General features: G+C 44.4%; 1 protein-coding gene across 1 annotated transcript in view; it reads right to left on the bottom strand.

Moving 5' to 3' along the window:
• GTF2F2 (general transcription factor IIF subunit 2) overlaps positions 1-24,517 on the bottom strand; it is a 345,191-nt gene that overhangs the window by 54,446 nt on the left and 266,228 nt on the right. The gene's annotated exons all lie outside the window — the stretch shown is intronic.

The raw sequence follows: 24,517 nt of genomic DNA, 5'->3' as shown, positions 1-24,517 counted from the left end.
GCAATAAGAAGACCTACTTATCAATACAAAGAAAAACACTGCTATGATGTGGGCCCTTAAAATCACTGATTACAAATTAATTCAATTGCAACCTTTTTAGAGGACTACTAAAGGGGTATTTCAAATATGGACACATATCCAGAGGCCGGCTACGGCATATCCAGGGGCCGGCCACGGCATACCCAGAGGCAGGCCACGGCATACCCAGAGGCATTTCACGAAGTTACTCATGCCACATAATATATACTTCTGTAGAAGGGACTCCTTAGAAGGTAACATAATATATTATCCTTCTATATTATTTCAAAACACTCTTTTTCAGTGATTCCTTTGTATCTCCATTCATACTGCACCCACACACACAAATGATACACCATTTGAAAGGTAAACTTGCCCCCTTCAGCAAGAAAATACCCAAACAAACCACACATTCTCGTGTGATCACAAATACATTTTAAACATTAATTTTCATTAAAACTGCAGTAAGGAAAAATAACCTGCAGGTGGCACCACACTACCCCAAAGCATAATAATACAAAGCTGAAACAAATCCTAACATTTGCCTTGGGGGCTTTCCAGCTTGCCGAACTCCTTGCCCAGCAGATTTCAGGCAGGTACATATAAAATATTTGCTACATACGTGGAAGTAGAATAAAAGTAAAACTTTACCTGTTTAAGACTTCAGCTTTAAAACTGAAGATATAAAAGAATGCAGCCTAAAAGGGACCGGACAGGTTCTGAACCATCAGATATTCCGTATTATTGGACACTCATTGAAAATCCTATCTTCCTTCTAAGGTTGCAGCTTATTGGTGACATGGAGTCACCTCTGGCTCAAAGTAAAAAAAATGCAGTGCTGACATAACTCAGACTGTACATTGTTTCCCCGATGGGAGATTGGCGGAAACAACCTTGCAAAAATTGAAGGAAAAAAAATCCAACCGTAGGAAAAAAAAGGTAAAATCATCTGCAGATATTACTTTTTTTTTTAAAAGGGATATTCCCAATTATTATACAATGGTGTAAATACGCTCAGTTATGAGGTAAATTCTCCTTCCTCATTTTTACTGTCAGGGTGGCACTGCTGTACAGGGAGCTGCTCCGTTCACATACATAGGGTTGTGTTGCACTTTCCTACACTGCAGATAGATGGCGGTGGTGCTGTGGAGAGGAAAAAAATGCTGCTGCCCCTGTTCTTTTGCAAGGTCTTGACAATCAGACCCCTTCTGATCAGTAAGTAAAATATCATTATGTTTAATGTTGGGGGATCTCCTTTAGGGCTCCTACTCACTTGTGCAGGACTCGGATGAGTCTCGCACGGCAATACCTCAGCACTGCACCTGGTACAAAGGAGCGGAGTGTGCGGCTGCATGTATTCCTATGCGGCCGCACGCTCACATCTGAGTGCGGGTGCAGAGCTGGGTTTTAAACATGCGAGACTCATCCGAATTACTCACAAGTGAGTAGGAGCCCTTAGGCTGGAGTCACACACACAACGTATTTTAAAAAAAAAAAAAAAAAAAAAAAAAACGGTCCGTTTTATACGGACGACAATCGCAGTAATGTTCCCTGAACAGTGAACCCTATGTCATCCGTGCGCAGTGCGAGGATGTGATTTTCTCTCATGGAAGCATCCGTGTGACATCCGTATGGCGAGATTTTCTTGCCGGCTTGCAAAATGGACATATAATGGATCCATGGGCTCAAAAATTTGTGAAAACATATATAGAGCCTATAGATACAGTACAGAGCAAAAGTTTGGACACACCTTCTCATTTAGAGATTTTTCTGTATTTTCATGACAATGAAAATTGTACATTCACACTGAAGGCATCAAAACTATGAATTAACACGTGGAATTATATACTTAACAAAAAAGTGTGAAACAACTGAAATTATATCTCATATTCTAGGTTCTTCAAAGTAGCCACCTTTTGCTTTGATGACTGCTTTGCACACTCTTGGCATTCTCTTGATGAGCTTCAATAGGTAGTCACCAGGAATGGTCTTCCAACAATCTTGAAGGAGTTCCCAGAGATGCTTAGCACTTGTTGGCCCTTTTGCCTTCACTCTGCGGTCCAGCCAAACCATCTCGATTGAGTTGAGGTCTGGTGACTGTGGAGGCCAGGTCATCTGGCGTAGCACCCCATCACTCTCCTTCTTTGTCAAATAGCCCTTACACAGCCTGGAGGTGTGTTTGGGGTCATTGTCCTGTTGAAAAATGAATGATGGTCCAACTAAACGCAAACCGGATGCAATAGCATGCCGCTGCAAGATGCTGTGGTAGCCATGCTGGTTCAGTATGCCTTCAATTTTGAATAAATCCCTAACAGTGTCACCAGCAAAGCACCCCACACCATCACACCTCCTCCTCCATGCTTCACGGTGGGAACCAGGCATGTAGAGTCCATCCGTTCACCTTTTTTGCGTTACACAAAGACACGGTGGTTGGAACCAAAGATCTCACCACAACAGTCTTCATCCCAACCCTAACCCATCTCTTCTACCTATCACTAACAACTGGTGTTTTCCCCTCAAGCGTTAAACATGCCTCCATCACAACTATCCTCAAAAAGCCCTCTCTTGACCCATCCTCTGTATCTAGCTATCGCCTTATATCACGTCTCCCCTATGCCTCCAAACTACTGGAACAACACGTCTACCTTGAACTGTCCTCCCATCTCTCTTCTTGCTCCCTCTTTGACCGCTTACAATCTGGCTTCCGGTCACACCATTCCACTGAAACTGCCCTAACTAAGGTCACCAATGACCTCTTAACCGCCAAGAGCAAGCGACACTACTCTGTCCTCCTCCTCCTCGACCTGTCGGCTGCCTTTGACACAGTGGACCATTCCCTATTATTACAGACCCTCTCATCCCTTGGCATCACAGACTTGGCCCTATCCTGGATCTCATCATACCTAACAGACCGGACATTCAGCGTCTCCCACTCACACACCACCTCCTCACCTCGCCCCATATCTGTCGAGAGTCCCACAAGGTTTAGTCCTTGGGCCCCTGCTCTTCTCCATTTACACCTTTGGCCTGGGACAGCTCATAGAATCTCATGGCTTTCATTATCATCTCTATGCTGATGACACACAGATCTACATCTCTGGACCAGATATCACCTCCCTACTAACCAGAATCCCTCAATATCTGTCCACTATCTCATCCTTCTTCTCCGCTAGATTTCTCAAACTTAACATGGACAAAACAGAATTCATCATCTTTACCCCATCTCACGTGACCCCCCCAACGAACCTATCCATTACAGTAAATGGCTGCCCACTCTCCCCAGTCCCACAAGCTCGCTGCTCGGGGTAATCCTTGACGCTGATCTCTCCTTCAAACCACATATCCAAGCCCTTTCCACTTCCTGCCGACTTCAACTCAAAAATATTTCACAAATCCGTTCATTTCTCAACCAAGAATCTGCAAAAAGCCCTAGTCCATGCCCACATTATCTCTCGCCTTGACTGCTGCAACCTCCTGCTCTATGGCCTCCCCTCTAACACTCTCGCACCCCTCCAATCTATTCTAAACTCTGCTGCCTGACTAATCCACCTGTCCCCCCGCTATTCCCCGGCCTCTCTCCTCTGTCAATCCCTTCACTGGCTCCCCATTGCCCAGAGACTCCAGTACAAAACCCTAACCATGATGTACAAAGCCATCCACAACCTGTCTCCTCCATACATCTGTGAGCTCGTCTCCCGGTACTTACCTACACGCAACCTCCGATCCTCACAAGATCTCCTTCTCTACTCCCCTCTCATCTCCTCTTCCCACAATCGTATGCAAGATGTCTCTCGCGTATCACCCCTCCTCTGGAACCCTCTACCACAACACATCAGACTCTCACCTACCATCGAAACCTTCAAAAAGAACCTGAAGACCCACTTCTTCCAAAAAAGCCTACAACCTGCAGTAACCACCGATCGACCAAACCGCTGCATGACCAGCTCTATCCTCACCTCCTGTATTCTCACCCATCCCTTGTAGATTGTGAGCCTTCGCGGGCAGGGTCCTCACTCCTCCTGTACCAGTTATGACTTGTATTGTTTAATATTATTGTACTTGTTTTATTATGTATACCCCTCCTCACATGTAAAGCACCATGGAATAAATGGCGCTATAACTATAAATAATAACAATAATAATCTCAAATTTGGACTCATCCGACCAAAGCACAGATTTCCACTGGTCTAATGTCCATTCCTTGTGTTCTTTAGCCCAAATAAGTCTCTTCTGCTTGTTGCCTGTCCATAGCAGTGGTTTCCTAGCAGCTATTTTACCATGAAGGCCTGCTGCACAAATTCTCCTCTTAACAGTTGTTGTAGAGATGTGTCTGCTGCTAGAACTCTGTGTCACATGCCACAATCAGAATAGGACAGGTGATGCAAACGGTAACACCTTTAGAGAAAGTTACCTGCCACTGTAGGTCTCCCTCCTATGCTAAAATATCTATGGAGAGCCCACTCTCTGACATTTATTATTAGATTCCCATGATGAATCCCACATATTGGGGAGGAAACGCGTAGGGAAAATACACACATAAAATTTGAGAGGTGGTGGGTACCCCAAAATAGCATATACCTGGGGACTGTCCTTGTTAGGACGGGAGCTATGCAGGGGCACGACAGGGAAGAATAGACCTCCTCCACCCGGTTACTAAATTTAGAAAGGTACATATATCTTTACTCCTGTCCATGATGGATTTGATATAGGACAACAAGACTTGGTGAGACCAAACCATTTTTTTATTGAACACTGTTAAGCATGCGCGCTTTATGTATTGGTTTTTGTGTCACCTCTATGGAAGGTTCAGAGTTATTTTAATATTAATTAATAAAGGCTATTTTTTAGTGATGATTATATAGGTCCATCAGAGTGGGAATTTAGAACTCTGTGTGGCATTGACCACGTCTCAAATCTGAGCTGCTGTTAACCTGTGATGTCTGAGGCTGGTGACTCAGATAAACTTATCTTCAGAAGCAGAGGTGACTCTTGGTCTTCCTTTCCTGGGGCTGTCCATCATGTGAGCCAGTTTCTTTGTAGCGCTTGATGGTTTTTGCCACTGTACTTGGGGACACTTTAAAAGTTTTCCCAATTTTTCGGACTGACTGACCTTCATTTATTAAAGTAATGATGGCCACTCATTTTTCTTTACTTAGCTGCTTTTTTCTTGCAATAATACAAATTTCAACAGTCTATTCAGTAGGACTATCAGCTGTGTATCCACCAGACTTCCGCACAACACAACTGATGGTCCCAACCCCATTTATAAGGCACAAAATCCCACTTATTAAACCTGACAGGGCACACCTGTGAGGTGAAAACCATTCCCGGTGACTACCTCTTGAAGCTCATCAAGAGAATGCCAAGAGTGTGCAAAGCAGTCATCAAAGCACAAAGTGGCTACTTTGAATACCCTAGAATATAAGACAATTACAGTTGTTTCACACTTTTTTGTTAACTATATAATTCCACATGTGTTAACTCAGTTTTGATGCCTTCAGTGTGAATTTAAAATTTTCAGTCATGAAAATACAGAAAAATCTTCAACTGAGAAACTTTTGCTCTGTACTGTATGTGTATGTGTATATATATACAGTGGGGCAAAAAAGTATTTAGTCAGTCAGCAATAGTGCAAGTTCCACCACTTAAAAAGATGAGAGGCGTCTGTAATTTACATCATAGGTAGACCTCAACTATGGGAGACAAACTGAGAAAAAAAAAATCCATAAAATCACATTGTCTGTTTTTTTAACATTTTATTTGCATATTATGGTGGAAAATAAGTATTTGGTCAGAAACAAAATTTCATCTCAATACTTTGTAATATATCCTTTGTTGGCAATGACAGAGGTCAAACGTTTTCTGTAAGTCTTCACAAGGATGCCACACACTGTTGTTGGTATGTTGGCCCATTCCTCCATGCAGATCTCCTCTAGAGCAGTGATGTTTTTGGCTTTTCGCTTGGCAACACGGACTTTCAACTCCCTCCAAAGGTTTTCTATAGGGTTGAGATCTGGAGACTGGCTAGGCCACTCCAGGACCTTGAAATGCTTCTTATGAAGCCATTCCTTCGTTGCCCTGGCGGTGTGCTTTGGATCATTGTCATGTTGAAAGACCCAGCCAAGTTTCAGCTTCAATGCCCTTGCTGATGGAAGGAGGTTTGCACTCAAAATCTCACGATACATGGCCCCATTCATTCTTTCATGTACCCGGATCAGTCGTCCTGGCCCCTTTGCAGAGAAACAGCCCCAAAGCATGATGTTTCCACCACCATGCTTTACAGTAGGTATGGTGTTTGATGGATGCAACTCAGTATTCTTTTTCCTCCAAACACGACAAGTTGTGTTTCTACCAAACAGTTCCAGTTTGGTTTCATCAGACCATAGGGCATTCTCCCAAAACTCCTCTGGATCATCCAAATGCTCTCTAGCAAACTTCAGACGGGCCCGGACATGTACTGGCTTAAGCAGTGGGACACGTCTGGCACTGCAGGATCTGAGTCCATGGTGGCGTAGTGTGTTACTTATGGTAGGCCTTGTTACATTGGTACCAGCTCTCTGCAGTTCATTAACTAGGTCCCCCCGCGTGGTTCTGGGAATTTTGCTCACCGTTCTTGTGATCATTCTGATCCCACGGGGTGGGATTTTGCGTGGAGCCCCAGATCGAGGGAGATTATCAGTGGTCTTGTATGTCTTCCATTTTCTAATTATTGCTCCCACTGTTGATTTCTTCACTCCAAGCTGGTTGGCTATTGCAGATTCAGTCTTCCCAGCCTGGTGCAGGGCTACAATTTTGTTTCTGGTGTCCTTTGACAGCTCTTTGGTCTTCACCATAGTGGAGTTTGGAGTCAGACTGTTTGAGGGTGTGCACAGGTGTCTTTTTATACTGATAACAAGTTTAAACAGGTGCTATTACTACAGGTAATGAGTGGAGGAAAGAGGAGACTCTTAAAGAAGAAGTTACAGGTCTGTGAGAGCCAGAAATCTTGATTGTTTGTTTCTGACCAAATACTTATTTTCCACCATAATATGCAAATAAAATGTTAAAAAAACAGACAATGTGATTTTCTGGATTTTTTTTTCTCAGTTTGTCTCCCATAGTTGAGGTCTACCTATGATGTAAATTACAGACGCCTCTCATCTTTTTAAGTGGTGGAACTTGCACTATTGCTGACTGACTAAATACTTTTTTGCCCCACTGTATGTATGTATATGTATATATATATATATATATATATATATATATATATATATATATATATATGTTATTATTTCATTTTGTTTTTTTCCTTCAGTAAAAGGGCAGATAGAACGGCACTAGGTCAAGTGGCAGTTTGTGTGTCTGTTTGACCGCGGTTCATTTGATCGCTTGCTGATGGTGGTTCACTCTTGGAGCGCGGTGCTGAACATCACGTGTCCAATAATGTTGCAATACTTATAAAAGAAACAGGGATTTTTGTGTACTCACCGTAAAATCCTTTTCTCAGAGCCATTCATTGGGGGATACAGGCCGTGGGTGTATGCTGCTGCCAATAGGAGGCTGACACCAAGTGATTCAAAAAAGTTAGCTCCTCCCCAGCAGTATACAGCTTCCTGCTGGCTCTCAGCTAACCAGTTCGGTGCAAAAGCAGTAGGAGATCAACAACAACAACATATGGGAGTATAGCATGTCAAATTTTATATGAGAGTATAACAAGTCAATTTACAAAACAAGCAGAAGCTAATAACAGGGTGGGAGCTGTGTCCCCCAATGAATGGCTCGGAGAAAAGGATTTTACGGTGAGTACACAAAAATCCCTATTTGTCCTTCGCCTTATTGGGGGACACAGACCGTGGGACATCCCAAAGCAGTCCCTGGGCGGGACAACATCACATCAGGCCCTGTGTAACTGCTACTCACAATAGCGCCACCGCGGCCTGCAGAGTCCGCCTGCCCAGACTCATAACAATAACAAGAAAACGTATCAACCAAATACCCTGTATTTTCCATCTTTTGACTAGCACTTGCTTATTACTGTGATTTTTTTTTACAACAGAGTATTTTTGACCTCACTGTGCTCTTTTATGTCTTCAAGTTTCTTGGTGGTGTTTGAACAGGTTCCCACAGACTTGTTCATTGTGCAAGTAGCCCATGTGTTTCTGGTTTCATAACAGTAGAAGTCTGAGAATTATAGTGCTTCATGGCTGCATGCGGACTGGACTAACCCGAAAGCTTGCAGGCGTGCTTTATTGATGCCTGGTGTCTAGAGCCCAAGAAACCTCGATCGACAGAGTGGAGTGGAGTTAGGCTGATGTCTAATCCAGAAGGACTCCTGGATGGTGTAACGAATCCACCAGGCTAACATGACCGATGAAATGGCTAAACCCTTCCTGTAACCATCAGGAAGCATTCCTCTGACCGTCAGGAAGCCCAAATAAGGTGTCCAACCATCAGAAGGACGCCGAGCTCGATACGTACCTACTCAGAGCACTTACTTCGTCCAGAATATGGAGAACCCATCCCCCTTTTTGTGAACTGTTAACAAGGGACGGGGATGACCTGAGGACAACCTTGCCTTGATGGTAATAAGAAAACAAGTCTGAAGAACAGAGCAGCTAGCTCCGAAGACTCGTCAGGATGACGAGATTGCAGAGAAAGAGAGGAGACCTTCCCTGATAGTAAAGTCTGTCCGTATAAAAAAGTGTACTGTAAGACTCCCAGGACCAGTAAGGACCCAAAGATCTAATGGTATGCGAAAGGGAAGGACCACATGTGAAAAAGACACTACTCGTAGTTTCGTTGGAATAAGATGGAAAAGTCCTTGCTCCGCAAACCAAAAAAAAAAAAAAAAAAAACCCAACGTGGTCCGTTGGTCCGTGCGGATCTTCCAAGACCACTAGGGCCCTTCCTGCTTCTAAACGACTCTCGGAGGGGAGTTACAGAAACTAGTACCACGGAAGAACCAGAGCATTCACTGCAACGGTTTTTGGATCTCGAGGCCGAACTATGAACTTGAGTACATTGGCGTTCAGTCTGGACGTCATCCGATCTACATCTGGAGTGCCTCAGAAAAGGCAGATCTGATAGAAGAATTCCGAGAGAGGTTCCCACTCACTTGAGGCGCGACCCTGACAGCTGAAGAAGTCTGCTGTCCAGAGGTCTACACCTGGGATGTTTACTGCCGAGATCATAGAATGATAGATCTCGGTCCCATCAGAGAATGTGAGGCACCTTGTCCATGATGCCTGACCGTGGGTACCTGTTAGAAGATTGACGTAAGGTACAGCCGTGGCATTATCCAATTGAATTCAGACCCACCAGAAAGCAGAGGACCTGCTGTAGGTCTAGCCTTATCATTCGGATCCCTAGAACAACGATCGGGAGAAGAAGGCTGTCAATGGCAGTTACTAATAATCATTGATCTGGAAGGAACTCTCCCGGATGAGGAAGGAGCTCAGAGACTACCCTTTGAAAGTCTGTTTGACCTACATAAAACAAGCGAAGCGATGGAAAACAGCTTCCATTGCTGTCACCATTTTACCTCATGACCCTTCCAGCAATCGAATGGAATGAGGGAATGAGAGGTCAAGTAAGAGAGTTCTGAGTTGAAGAGCCACGGCCTTGTCTCAAGGGAGAATTACCAACCCCCTGGAAGTGTCCAGGATCATCCTTAAAAAGGGTATCTGCTGGGCTGGAAATGAGGAAAAACTTGTTTAGATGAAGCTGCCAATCAAGGTGAGAGGGTATAGCAATTGATATAGACGACTCAGCGTAGTCCTGGAAGAGAAGCTAGAAAGTCGACCGGACAGGGCAGGACGACCACGCCTCTAGGGTGCAAGAGGAACATGACAGCCGTCATGACCCTTGTGAACACTCAGGGTGCGGTAGCAAGGCCGAAGGACCAGGTTGTGACTTGAAAATGCTGTTTCTGAATGGAAAAGCGAAAAAGAGGGGAAAATAGGAACGTGAAAGTAAGCATCATGAATGTTGGTGGATGCCAGAAACTCCACCCTTTTCTGTTGAAGAAATAGCTGAGCAGAGAAACTCCATCCGAAGAAGGAGGACCTTGTCAAGCTTGGTAGAAGTTTGAGGTCCAGGATTAGTCTTACTTTTCGGTCCCTCTTTTTGGAACCAAGATCCCTTAGATCTAGACCGTCCTGGAAAACTCTTCCACTGCTGGTTGTCTATAGGAAACATGTGATCCTAGGGAGAGATGTCAGAGGCGTTTTGAACGCAGAGTACACTTCCATTCTCTGAGCTATAATGCCCTTCTGGATGTACTGGTATTTGCTGACAGCGCCGCGCAATTAGCAACGTCCGAGAGGCGTGAACCAGCTAGTCTCCTGCTCAAGAAATTTGATTGACCAGTTGTACTGTCTTCAGGAAAAGGTTACTGTTGTGAATCAAAGTAGTAAATGTCTTCGACCAGGAGACCATTGCTCTAGCAACCCAAGGAGTGGTTAAGGAAAGCACTAAACCTGAGGCTACAAGACAGAACGAATCAGATCTGCTATCTGATAGTCTGTAGTAATTTTAATTGATAACCCCTCGGGCAGGAATACAGGTAGGTATGCCACAGGAGATTTTCCCCGATTAATCTGCCAAGTGACAGAATGACCGGCTGTATCCAGAAGGTCAGAAAAAGCAGTCTCTTGCAACCTCCGCTGTCTTTTGACTTTGTGGAGTTAAAATGATGAACCCTTGATCCACCACCCTCTTAACAGGGAAGTGGAGAGGGATCGTCCGCCTTCTTGCCTCCTCTGCTAAATAGTGGTTATGCAGAGGGGAGTGCTTGGATGCCAAAAAAGGGCTGCCACTGTACATCCACAGAGTTCAGGTCTCCGGGTGGACAGGGTTGGTTCCGGTGTTAGGTCTGGCCGCAGAGGAGACACTCCATGTGCTCATCTATTGATGGTGTGGGGAGATCGGTGCCCTTTAACCCCTTCATGACCCAGCCTATTATGACCTTAAAGACCTTGCCGTTTTTTGCAATTCTGACCAGTGTCCCTTTATGAGGTAATAACTCAGGAACGCTTCAACGGATCCTAGCGGTTCTGAGACTGTTTTTTCGTGACATATTGGGCTTCATGTTAGTGGTAAATTTAGGTCAATAAATACTGCGTTTATTTGTGATAAAAACGGAAATTTGGCGAAAATTTTGAAAATTTCGCAATTTTCACATTTTTTATTTTTATTCTGTTAAACCAGAGAGTTATGTGACACAAAATAGTTAATAAATAACATTTCCCACATGTATACTTTACATCAGAACAATTTTGGAAACAAAATTTGTTTTTGCTAGGAAGTTATAAGGGTTAAAATTTGACCAGCGATTTCTCATTTTTACAACGAAATTTACAAAACCATTTTTTTAGGGACCACCTCACATTTGAAGTCAGTTTGAGGGGTCTATATGGCTGAAAATACCCAAAAGTGACACCATTCTAAAAACTGCACCCCTCAAGGTACTCAAAACCACATTCAAGAAGTTTATTAACCCTTCAGGTACTTCACAGCAGCAGAAGCAACATGGAAGGAAAAAATGAACATTTAACTTTTTAGTCACAAAAATTATCTTTTAGCAACAGTTTTTTTATTTTCCCAATGGTAAAAGGAGAAACTGAACAACGAAAGTTGTTGTCCAATTTGTCCTGAGTACACTGATACCTCATATGTGGGGGTAAACCACTGTTTGGGCGCACGGCAGGGCTTGGAAGGGAAGGAGCGCCATTTGACTTTTTGAATGAAAAATTGGCTCTACTCTTTAGCGGACACCATGTCACGTTTGGAGAGCCCCCGTCTGCCTAAAAATTGGAGCTCCCCCACAAGTGACCCCATTTTGGAAACTAGACGCCCCAAGGAACGTATCTAGATGCATAGTGAGCACTTTGAACCCCCAGGTGCTTCACAAATTGATCTGTAAAAATGAAAAAGTACTTTTTTTTCACAAAAAAATTATTTTTGCCTCAATTTTTTCATTTTCACATGGGCAATAGGATAAAATGGATCATAAAATTTGTTGGGTAATTTCTCCCGAGTACGCCGATACCTCATATGTGGGGGTAAACCACTCTTTGGGCACACGGCAGGGCTCGGAAGGGAAGGCGCGCCATTTGACTTTTTGAATGGAAAATTAGCTCCAATTGTTAGTGGACACCATGTCGCGTTTGGAGAGCCCCTGTGTGCCTAAACATTGGAGCTCCCCCACAAGTGACCCCATTTTGGAAACTAGACCCCCCAAGGAACTTATCTAGATGCATATTGAGCACTTTAAACCCCCAGGTGCTTCACAGAAGTTTATAACGCAGAGCCATGAAAATAAAAAATAATTTTTCTTTCCTCAAAAATGATTTTTTAGCCTGGAATTTCCTATTTTGCCAAGGGTAATAGGAGAAATTGGACCCCAAATGTTGCAGTGCAGTTTGTCATGAGTATGCTGATACCCCATATGTGGGGGTAAACCACTGTTTGGGCGCACGGCAGGGCTCGGAAGGGAAGGCACGCCATTTGGCTTTTTAAATGGAAAATTAGCTCCAATCATTAGCGGACACCATGTCACGTTTGGACAGCCCCTGTATGCCTAAACATTGGAGATCCCCCACAAATGACCCCATTTTGGAAACTAGACCCCCAAAGGAACTAATCTATATGTGTGGTGAGGACTTTGAACCCCCAAGTGCTTCACAGAAGTTTATAACGCAGAGCCATGAAAATAAAAATAAAAAATTATTTTCTCAAAAATGATCTTGTAGCCTGCAATTTTTTATTTTCCCAAGGGTAACAGGAGAAATTTTACCCCAAAAGTTGTTGTCCAGTTTCTCCTGAGTACGCGGATACCCCATATGTGGGGGTAAACTACTGTTTGGGCACATGCCGGGGCTCGGAAGTGAAGTAGTGACGTTTTGAAATGCAGACTTTGATGGAATGCTCTGCGGGCGTCACGTTGCGTTTGCAGAGCCCCTGATGTGGCTAAACAGTAGAAACCCCCCACAAGTGACCCCATTTTGGAAACTAGACCCCGAAAGGAACTTATCTAGATGTGTGGTGACCACTTTGAACCCCCAAGTGCTTCACAGAAGTTTATAATGCAGAGCCCTGAAAATAATAAATACGTTTTCTTTCCTCAAAAATAATTATTTAGCCCAGAATTTTTTATTTTCCCAAGGGTTACAGGAGAAATTGGACCCCAAAAGTTGTTGTCCAGTTTCTCCTGAGTACGCTGATACCCCATGTGTGGGGGTAAACCACTGTTTGGGCACACGTCGGGGCTCAGAAGGGAAGTAGTGACTTTTGAAATGCAGACTTTGATGGAATGGTCTGCGGACGTCACGTTGCGTTTGCAGAGCCCCTGGTGTGCCTAAACAGTAGAAACCCCCCACAAGTGACCCCATTTTAGAAACTAGACCCCCCAAGGAACTTATCTAGATGTGGGGTGAGCACTTTAAACCCCCAAGTGCTTCACAGACGTTTACAACGCAGAGCCGTGAAAATAAAAAATCATTTTTCTTTCCTCAAAAATGATGTTTTAGCAAGCATTTTTTTTATTTTCACAAGGGTAACAGGAGAAATTGGACCCCAGTAATTGTTGCGCAGTTTGTACGGAGTATGCTGGTACCCCATGTGTGGGGGTAAATCACTGTTTGGGCACACATCGGGGCTTGGAAGTGAGGGAGCACCATTTGACTTTATGAATACAAGATTGGCTGGAATCAATGGTGGCGCCATGGTGCGTTTGGAGACCCCTGATGTGCCTAAACAGTGGTAACCCCTCAATTCTACCTCCAACACTAACCCCCCCACACCCCTAACCCTAATCCCAACTGTAGCCATAACCCTAATCACAACCCTAATCACAACCCTAATTCCAACCCTAACCCTAAGGCTATGTGCCCACGTTGCGGATTCGTGTGAGATTTTTCAGCATCATTTTTGAAAAATCCGCGGGTAAAGGGCACTGCGTTTTACCTGCGGATTTACCGTGGATTTCCAGTGTTTTTTGTGCGGATTTCACCTGTGGATTCCTATTGAGGAACAGGTGTAAAACGCTGCGGAATCCGCACAAAGAATTGACATGCTGCAGAAAGTACAACGCAGCATTTCCGCGTGGTATTTTCCGCACCATGGGCACAGCGGATTTGGTTTTCCATAGGTTTACATGGTACTGTAAACCTGATGGAACACTGCTGCGGATCCGCAACGGCCAATCCGCTGCGGATCCGCAACCAAATCCGCACCGTGTGCACATAGCCTAATTCTAAAGGTATGTGCACACGCTGCGGAAAATGCTGCGGATCCGCAGCAGTTTCCCATGAGTTTACAGTTCAATGTAAACCTATGGGAAACAAAAATCGCTGTACACATGCTGCGGAAAAACTGCACGGAAACGCAGCGGTTTACATTCCGCAGCATGTCACTTCTTTCTGCGGATTCCGCAGCGGTTTTACAACTGCTCCAATAGTAAACTGCAGTTGTAAAACCGCAGCGAAATGCGCAGAAAAACCGCGGTAAATCCGCGATAAATCCACAGCGGTTTAGCACTGCGGATTTATCAAATCCGCAGCGGAAAAATCCGCAGAGGAACAGAATAAGTGTGCACATACCGAAACCCTAACCCTACCCCAACCTTAGTGGAAAAAAAAAATATTATTTTTTTTTTATTGTCCCTACCTATGGGGGTGACAAGGGGGGGGGGGGGGGGGGGCATTTACTATTTTTTTATTTTGATCACTGAGATATAACCTATCTCAGTGATCAAGACTCACTCTGGGGGTTTGACTAGAGCACGGGGGTGTGATTGGAGCTCAGGGGGAGCGGACAGGAGGACGGGGGAGCGGAGCACAGGACGGAGGGGAGCGGACCACAGATCGGGGGGCTGGGGGGGCGATCGGTGGGGTGGGGGCACATAAGTGTTTCCAGCCATGGCCGATGATATTGCAGCATCGGCCATGGCTGGATTGTAATATTTCACCAGTTTTTTAGGTGAAATATTACAAATCACTCTGATTGGCAGTTTCACTTTCAACAGCCAATCAGAGCGATCGTAGCCACGGGGGGGGTGAAGCCACCCCCCCCTGGGCTAAACTACCACTCCCCCTTTCCCTGCAGATTGGGTGAAATGGGAGTTAACCCTTTCACCCGATCTGCAGGGACGCGATCTATCTGTGACACAGCATATGCGTCACAGGTCGGATTGGCACCGACTTTCATGACGCATACGCTGTGTCACAGGTCGGGAAGGGGTTAAAAGGACCCGTCTGTTATGATCTGGTGGTTTAGGAGCAACATGGGACGAGCTCTGAAGGAAGTGGTACCTGTACTGACCGCAGTCCCTAAGCTCAACACAACACTAGAAGTAGCCGTGGGATGCTCCTGACACTCCCTAGGTACATCGTCACAGCCTGAGAACTAACTACCCCTAAAGATAGAAACCGGAAAACTATCTTGCCTCAGAGAAAATCCCCCAAAGGATAGATAGCCCCCCACAAGTAATGACTGTGAGTGGAGAGCGAAAAGACATACACAGAATGAAACCAGGATGAGCACAGGAGGCCAGTCTAGCTAGATAGATAGGACAGGATGGTATACTGTGCAGTCAGTATAAAACACTACAAAAAATCCACACAGAGTATACAAAAATCTCCACACCTAACTAAAGGTGTGGAGGGTAAATCTGCTTCCCAGAGCTTCCAGCTACACAGAATTAATTCATACTGACAAGCTGGACAAACATAGAAAGCACAGAACGGATAAGTCCACAACCTGTGGACAGAAAAGAGCAAGTAAGGACTTAGCTTTGCTGAACTGGTCAGGATAACAGGGAAATCCAAAGAGATGTGAATCCAACCAGGAACCATTGACAAGTGGCACTGGCTGAAGAGAGAGCCAGGCATAAATAGCCGAGCAGAAAGACAATCAGTGGAAGCAGCTGCAGACTGCTAAATCCAAGGAGCAGCCATACCACTTAAAACCACCGGAGGGAGCCCAAGAGCAGAACTCACAAAAGTGCCACTTACAACCACCGGAGGGAGCCCAAGAGCAGAATTCACAACACCCGTCGCCTCTAAGAATCAGACTAGGCATGTCATCTCACATTGTAGCGAGGTATACGTGGAGGGGATACCCCACGTGTTTGCATATTGGCTGAAAAAAATGATATGTTGTTGTCGACCTGAGCCTGCCTCCAGATATTTGGCCGAAAATCTGTGGGACTTAGATACTTCTGATTTTGGCTGTTGTAACCGCGTTTTTCCCAATGGGTTGGCTCTGTAAGAGATATGACAATCGCTGTCTTGATTAGGTCAACCTGGGCCAGCGGGGTTTGCCGCTGTGATCCACCCGAAAAGACTTAAAACGTGCCTGAAACTGGAGACAAAATGTTGCCTAAGGCCATGTTCACACAGTGTGTTTTTAACTGCGGAACCGCCGCGATTTTGCCGCTGCGGGTCCGCAGCTGTTTTCCATGCAGGGTACAGTACAATGTACCCTATGGAAAACAGGAACCACTGTGCCCACATTGCGGAAATGTACTAAAAAAGCCGCGCTGAATAGCTGCGGTAAAAAACAAGTACCATGTCACTTCTTTGTGCAGAACTGCAGCGGTTCTGCACCCATAGACCTCCATTGTGAGGGTCAAACCCGCAGTAAAACCCGCAGACAAAAAAAATATCTGCGGGTTTTCTGCGGTTTGTGGTGCAGAACCGCTGCAGCAGGAAGTGCGTGGGCGGAGTGTGGCTGTCCCCCCGTGCCCCAATCCCACCCCCCCATGCTCCGATGCCACCCCCCGTGCTCCGACGCCCCCCCCACCCCCCCCCCCCCCCCGTGCCCTCATCTCCCCCCCTTATACTTACCGGGCCTCCCGGTGTCCGTCCGGCCGTCTTCTCCCTGGGCGCAGCCATCTTCCAAAATGGCGGGCGCATGCGCAGTGTCGGCAGATTCGTTCCAGGCACGTTTTGATCACTGTGATAACCTCACAGTGATCAAAATAAAAAAAAAGGTAAATGACCCCCCCCCCCTTTATCACCCTCATAGGTAGTAACAATAATAAAATAAAGAATTTTTTTTTTTCCCCACTACAGTTAGAACTAGGGTTAGGGGTAGGGGTAGGGTTAGGGGTAGGGTTAGGGGTAGGGTTAGGGGTAGGGTTAGGGGTAGGGTTAGGGGTAGGGTTAGGGGTAGGGTATTTTCAGCCATTTTAACCCTAAAAAAACTTCCTAGAAAACACAGACTCTGCAGAGAAAGCTGCATAAAAAAACGCACTAAAAACCGCATCAAAAAACGCACCAAAAACGCACCAAAAAACGCACCTGCGTTTTCTGCCAAGAGCTGCTGTTTTTAGTGCAGAAAAAACAGCAGGGAAATCAGGAACGTGTGAACATGGCCTAAACCTTGCTTTCTCCTCCTGTGTTATCAGAAAAACACGGGAGGTCTGGAAGCCGCGAAATGGCCGTCGTCTCCTCCTGCTCGGTCGAGCCCCATTCCTCTTCCCCCGTTTATGATGTTTTAACTATGAAGACTTAAATAAAGCTGCTATTCACAGAAGATTGGTGAGTGCATTCCATGTCTCTATTTTTATATACAGTCATGGCCAAAAGTATTCACACCCCTGCAATTCCGTCAGATAATACTCATTTTCTTCCTGAAAATGATTGCAAACACAAATTATTTGGTATTATTATCTTCATTTAATTTGTCTTACATGAAAAAACACAAAAGAGAATGAAGCAAAAAGCAAAACATTGATCATTTCACACAAAACTCTAAAAATGGGCCAGACAAAAGTATTGGCACCCTCAGCCTAATACTTGGTTGCACAACCTTTAGCCAAAATAACTGCGACCAACCGCTTCCGGTAACCATCAATGAGTTTCTTACAATGCTCTGCTGGAATTTTAGACCATTCTTCTTTGGCAAACTGCTCCAGGTCCCTGATATTTGAAGGGTGCCTTCTCCAAACTGCCATTTTTAGATCTCTCCACAGGTGTTCTATGGGATTCAGGTCTGGACTCATTGCTAACCACCTTAGAAGTCTTCAGTGCTTTCTCTCAAACCATTTTCTAGTGCTTTTTGAAGTGTGTTTTGGGTCATTGTCCTGCTGGAAGACCCATGACCTCTGAGGGAGACCCAGCTTTCTCACACTGGGCCCTACATTATGCTGCAAAATTTGTTGGTAGTCTTCAGACTTCATAATGCCATGCACACGGTCAAGCAGTCCAGTGCCAGACGAAGCAAAGCAACCCCAAAACATCAGGGAACCTCTGCCATGTTTGACTGTAGGGACCGTGTTCTTTTCTTTGAATGCCTCTTTTTTTCTCCTTTAAACTCTATGTTGATGCCTTTGCCCAAAAAGCTCTACTTTTGTCTCATCTGACCAGAGAACATTCTTCCAAAACGTTTTAGGCCTTTTCAGGTAAGTTTTGGCAAACTCCAGCCTGGCTTTTTTATGTCTCGGGGTAAGAAGTGGGGTCTTTCTGAGTCTCCTACCTTACAGTCCCTTTTCATTCAGATGCCGACGGATAATATGGGTTGACACTGTTGTACACTTGGACTGCAGGGCAGCTTGAACTTCTCTGGATGTTAGTCGGGGTTCTTTATTCAACATCCGCACAATCTTGCGTTGAAATCTCTTGTCAATTTTTCTTTTCCGTCCACATCTACGGAGGTTAGCCACAGTGCCATGGGCTTTAAACTTCTTGATGACACTGCGCACGGTAGACATAGGAACATTCAGGTCTTTGGAGATGGACTTGTATCCTTGAGATTGCTCATGCTTTCTCACAATTTGGTTTCTCAAGTCCTCAGACAGTTCTTTGGTCTTCTTTCTTTTCTCCATGCTCAATGTGGTACACACAAGGACACAGGACAGCGGTTGAGTCAACTTTAATCCATGTCAACTGGCTGCAAGTGTCATTTAGTTATTGTCAACACCTGTTAGTTGCCACAGGTAAGTTACAGGTGCTGTTAATTACACAAATTAGAGAAGCATCACATGATTTTTCGAACAGTGCCAAAACTTTTGTCCACCCCCTTTTTTATATTTGGTGTGGAATTATATCCAATTTGGCTCTAGGACAATTCTTTTTGTGTTTTTCACTTAAGACAAATTAAATGAAGATAATAATAACAAATAATTTGTGTTTGCAATCATTTTCAGGAAGAAACTGAGTACTATCTGACAAAATTGCAGGGGTGTGAATACTTTTGCCCATGACTATATTATCTATATATATAATTGCCTAAGGGTTTTTCCGTCTGTCTGTCTGTCTTTCTGTCTGTCTGTCCTGGAAATCCCAGGTCTCTGATTGGTCGAGGCTGCCAGGCCTTCGACCAATCAGCGATGAGCACAGTATCGACGTAGAAATCCCGCGTCTCTGATTGGTCGAAGCCGCCAGGCCTCGACCAATCAGCGACGGGCACAGCGACGATGTCATAAAGGACGTAGACATCCCGCGTCTCTGATTGGTCGAGGCCGCCAGGCCTCGACCAATCAGCAACGGGCACAGCGACGATGATGTCATAATGGTTGCCATGGCGACGGTGATGTCATAAAGGTTGCCTCGATCAATCAGCGACGGACACAGTCTGCCGTGAATTCTGAAATCATCATTGTCCATATACTACGGGGACATGCATATTCTAGAATACCCGATGCGTTAGAATCGAGCCACAATCTAATATATATATATATATATATATATATATATATATATATATATATATATATATATATATATATATATATATATATATACAGTGGGGCGAAAAAGTATTTAGTCAGTCAGCAATAGTGCAAGTTCCACCACTTAAAAAGATGAGAGGCGTCTGTAATTTACATCATAGGTAGACCTCAACTATGGGAGACAAACTGAGAAAAAAAAAATCCAGAAAATCACATTGTCTGTTTTTTTATCATTTTTTTTGCATATTATGGTGGAAAATAAGTATTTGGTCAGAAACAAACAATCAAGATTTCTGGCTCTCACAGACCTGTAACTTCTTCTTTAAGAGGCTCCTCTGTCCTCCACTCATTACCTGTAGTAATGGCACCTGTTTAAACTTGTTATCAGTATAAAAAGACACCTGCGCACACCCTCAAACAGTCTGACTCCAAACTCCACTATGGTGAAGACCAAAGAGCTGTCAAAGGACACCAGAAACAAAATTGTAGCCCTGCACCAGGCTGGGAAGACTGAATCTGCAATAGCCAACCAGCTTGGAGTGAAGAAATCAACAGTGGGAGCAATAATTAGAAAATGGAAGACATACAAGACCACTGATAATCTCCCTCGATCTGGGGCGCCACGCAAAATCCCACCCCGTGGGGTCAGAATGATCACAAGAACGGTGAGCAAAAATCCCAGAACCACGCGGGTGGACCTAGTGAATGAACTGCAGAGAGCTGGGACCAATGTAACAAGGCCTACCATAAGTAACACACTACGCCACCATGGACTCAGATCCTGCAGTGCCAGACGTGTCCCACTGCTTAAGCCAGTATATGTCCGGGCCCATCTGAAGTTTGCTAGAGAGCATTTGGATGATCCAGAGGAGTTTTGGGAGAATGTCCTATGGTCTGATGAAACCAAATTGGAACTGTTTGGTAGAAACACAACTTGTCGTGTTTGGAGGAAAAAGAATACTGAGTTGCATCCATCAAACACCATACCTACTGTAAAGCATGGTGGTGGAAACATCATGCTTTGGGGCTGTTTCTCTGCAAAGGGGCCAGGACGACTGATCCGGGTACATGAAAGAATGAATGGGGCCATGTATCATGAGATTTTGAGTGCAAACCTCCTTCCATCAGCAAGGGCATTGAAGATGAAACGTGGCTGGGTCTTTCAACATGACAATGATCCAAAGCACACCGCCAGAGCAACGAAGGAGTGGCTTCGTAAGAAGCATATGAAGGTCCTGGAGTGGCCTAGTCAGTCTCCAGATCTCAACCCTATAGAAAACCTTTGGAGGGAGTTGAAAGTCCGTGTTGCCAAGCGAAAAGCCAAAAACATCACTGCTTTAGAGGAGATCTGCATGGAGGAATGGGCCAACATACCAACAACAGTGTGTGGCAACCTTGTGAAGACTTACAGAAAACGTTTGACCTCTGTCATTGCCAACAAAGGATATATTACAAAGTATTGAGATGAAATTTTGTTTCTGACCAAATACTTATTTTCCACCATAATATGCAAATAAAATGTTAAAAAAACAGACAATGTGATTTTCTGGATTTTTTTTTCTCAGTTTGTCTCCCATAGTTGAGGTCTACCTATGATGTAAATTACAGACGCCTCTCATCTTTTTAAGTGGTGGAACTTGCACTATTGCTGACTGACTAAATACTTTTTTGCCCCACTGTATATACACATATTATAAAGCTGAATGTGTGTGTGTATGTGTGTGTGTGTATGTATGTGCGGGATTGGCATCTGAACCGTCGCAGCTACAGCCACAAAATTTTGCAAAGTCACACGTCTGGACCCCAAGAGCGTCATAGGCTATGTTGTGAGGTGAAATTTTAACCCCGCGCTTTCCAATTCACCAAACAATTTTGCCCCTATCTACATAATGGGGAAAAAGTGAAAGGAAAAGTGTTGGAGGCAAATTGACAGCTGCCAGATGTGAACAAGGGGGACTTAAAGAATGAGAGCGAGCCCTGAAATTTTTTTTTTATGTTTTGTATGCTCAACTGTCATTATTATTTAATGAGTATATATTGATAATACAGTCTCTTTTGATTATCTTATGACCTGATGTAAAGTATCAAAACATCTGTATTTTTGACATGAGAGCTTATACTTGTTACAACATGTTTTTTCCTTATGTTTATTGAAAACTTAAATAAAGAATTTAAAAAAAAAAAAAAAAAAAAAGAATGAGAGCGATGGCGCCAAAGAGTATATACCGTACAGTTGCTAAGGTGGGGCCCCGACATGGGATACTCACCACAAATGGGGATATGAACACGCACACAAAATGCGACACACACTACCACGTGCTTGAACACATATACCACCCTCAGCACACATTTCACCACACATACACCAACCTCGCCACATAAGAGTCGAAACACAAAAGTCGCCGCTCAAAACTCGCCACGCGCAAAACTCGCCACATTCAAAACTAGGCTCACGCAAAACTTGCCACACGTGCAAAACTCACCTCATGGGAAAACTCGCCACACGCAAAACTTGCACCCGCGGAAAAATTGACACATGCACAAAAGTTGCAACACATGCAAAAGTTGCCTCACACAAAACTTGCACATACTCAAAAGGCACCACACACAAAACTCACCACGCGCAAAACTCGCCATGCGCAAAACTTGCTGCACACAACTTACTACACTAACCTGTCACATGCAACTCGACACACAAAAAGTTGCTACACGCATGTTGCCACACAAAACTCATCTCACAAAAGTCTATACATGCATGTCGCTACACGCAACTCAACACACACAACTTGACACACGAAACTCGCCCTAGAGCACACACAAGTCTGGTATTATCCTTCAAAAATAAAAATCTGATTAATAAGCAGACAAACTACAAGAGCAACAAATATACCAAATAGGAAATACGCCAGCTGTCAGTCACATGACCTGTCTATTATGTGTATGTGTGAGCTAATATATACTGCCAAGGGGAGGGCTTCCTGTTGGCTGGGGATTTATCAGGCTGCCAATTTAGCTTACAAATACTGAGGTAAAAATACTGACCAAATAACGTGTGAACGAGGTCTAATACAGGAGGAGATGACATACAGATATATACTATGTACAGGGGAGATAACACACAGGTATATACTACATACAGGAGAGATGACACACAGGTATATACTATATAGAGGAGCAGATGACATACAGGTACATACTATATACAGGAGGAGATGACATACAAGTATATACTATATACAGGAGGAGATGACCTACAGGTACATACTATATACAGGAGGAGATGACTTACAGGTATATATTATATACAGGGGAGATGACACACAGGTATATACTATATATAGGAGATGACATACAGGTATATACTATATACAGGGGAGATGGCACACAACAGGTACATACTATATACAGGGGAGATGACCTACAGGCATATACTATATACAGGAGATGACATACAGGTGTATACTATATATAAGGGAGATGACAAATATGTATATACTGAGGTGAAAATGAGAGGTGTGAGGTGAAAATGAAAAGGTGTGAGTGCAAAATGAGAGGAGTGAGGGAAAATAGTGGAGTGATCGGAAAATGACAGATGTGAAGTCGAAATGACAAGTGATAGGGGGGAATGAGAGGAGTGAGGGGGAATAAAAGAGGTGTGAGGGAGAAAATGAGAGATGTGAGAGGGAAAATGAAACGTGATGGGGAAAATGAGAGGCGTGATGGGAAAATAAGAGAAGTGAGGTGCTATAACTAACAACAGATATTAACTATGCCCAGGCAACGCCGGGCTCTTCAGCTAGTATATATATATATATATATATATATATATATATATATATATATATATATATATATATATATATATATATGTATATATATACACACACATATGCATATATACACACACATTTATATATATGTGTGTGTATGTATATGTATATAGTGTGTGTGTGTGTATGTATGTGTATGTATATATATATATATATATATATATATATATATATATATATATATATATATATATATATATATATATATATATATATATATATATATATATATATATGTATATCTATAATATAACGCTGGGAGCGTCACTCTGTCCGAAGCCTTTATAGACTGCGCTGGCGCAAGCGCCGGCGCAGTCTGGCCCCCACAGAGTGACGCTCCCAGGAGATCACGGTATGCATAAGCACTGAACGCATACCGCGATTTCCACCGGAGAGTCAGGGACCGTGGACGCGCCAGGAGGGAGGGTAAGTATATTCACCTGTCCTCCGTTCCAGCGCTACCTGCTGCTCCGTCTTCCGGCTCCTCTGCTGTGACAGAGTCCAGTCACAGGCAGAGGAGCCGGAGTGTGTGTTCAAGAAAATGGCGCCGGAAAGCGCTGACTGCGCAGGCGCCGATTCCTGCTGCCGGAATCGGCGCCTGCGCAGTCCGCGCTTTCCGGCGCCATTTTCTTGAAAACACACTCCGGCTCCACTGCAGGTGTGTCTTCGAGAAAATGGCGCCGGAGAGCGCGGACTGCGCAGGCGCCGATTCCTGCTGCCAGAATCGGCGCCTGCGCAGTCCGCGCTTTCCGGCGCCATTTTCTTGAAGACACACCTGCAGTGGAGCCGGACGATAGGTGAGTATGGTATTTTTTTTTTTTTTTATATGGCAGCAGCATACGGGGGCATATAATACAATAGTGGCGCAGGATGGGAGCAGACATGACAGAACGGGCGCAGGATGGCAGCAGCGTATGACAGAACGGGCACAGGATGGCAGCAGCACATGACAGAACGGGCGCAGGATGGCAGCAGCACATGACAGAACGGGCGCAGGATGGCAGCAGCACATGAC

The sequence above is a fragment of the Ranitomeya imitator genome, chromosome 3, assembly GCF_032444005.1.
Source record: "Ranitomeya imitator isolate aRanImi1 chromosome 3, aRanImi1.pri, whole genome shotgun sequence".
NCBI lineage: Eukaryota > Metazoa > Chordata > Amphibia > Anura > Dendrobatidae > Ranitomeya > Ranitomeya imitator.
This window is presented reverse-complemented; position numbering and strand designations above follow the sequence as displayed.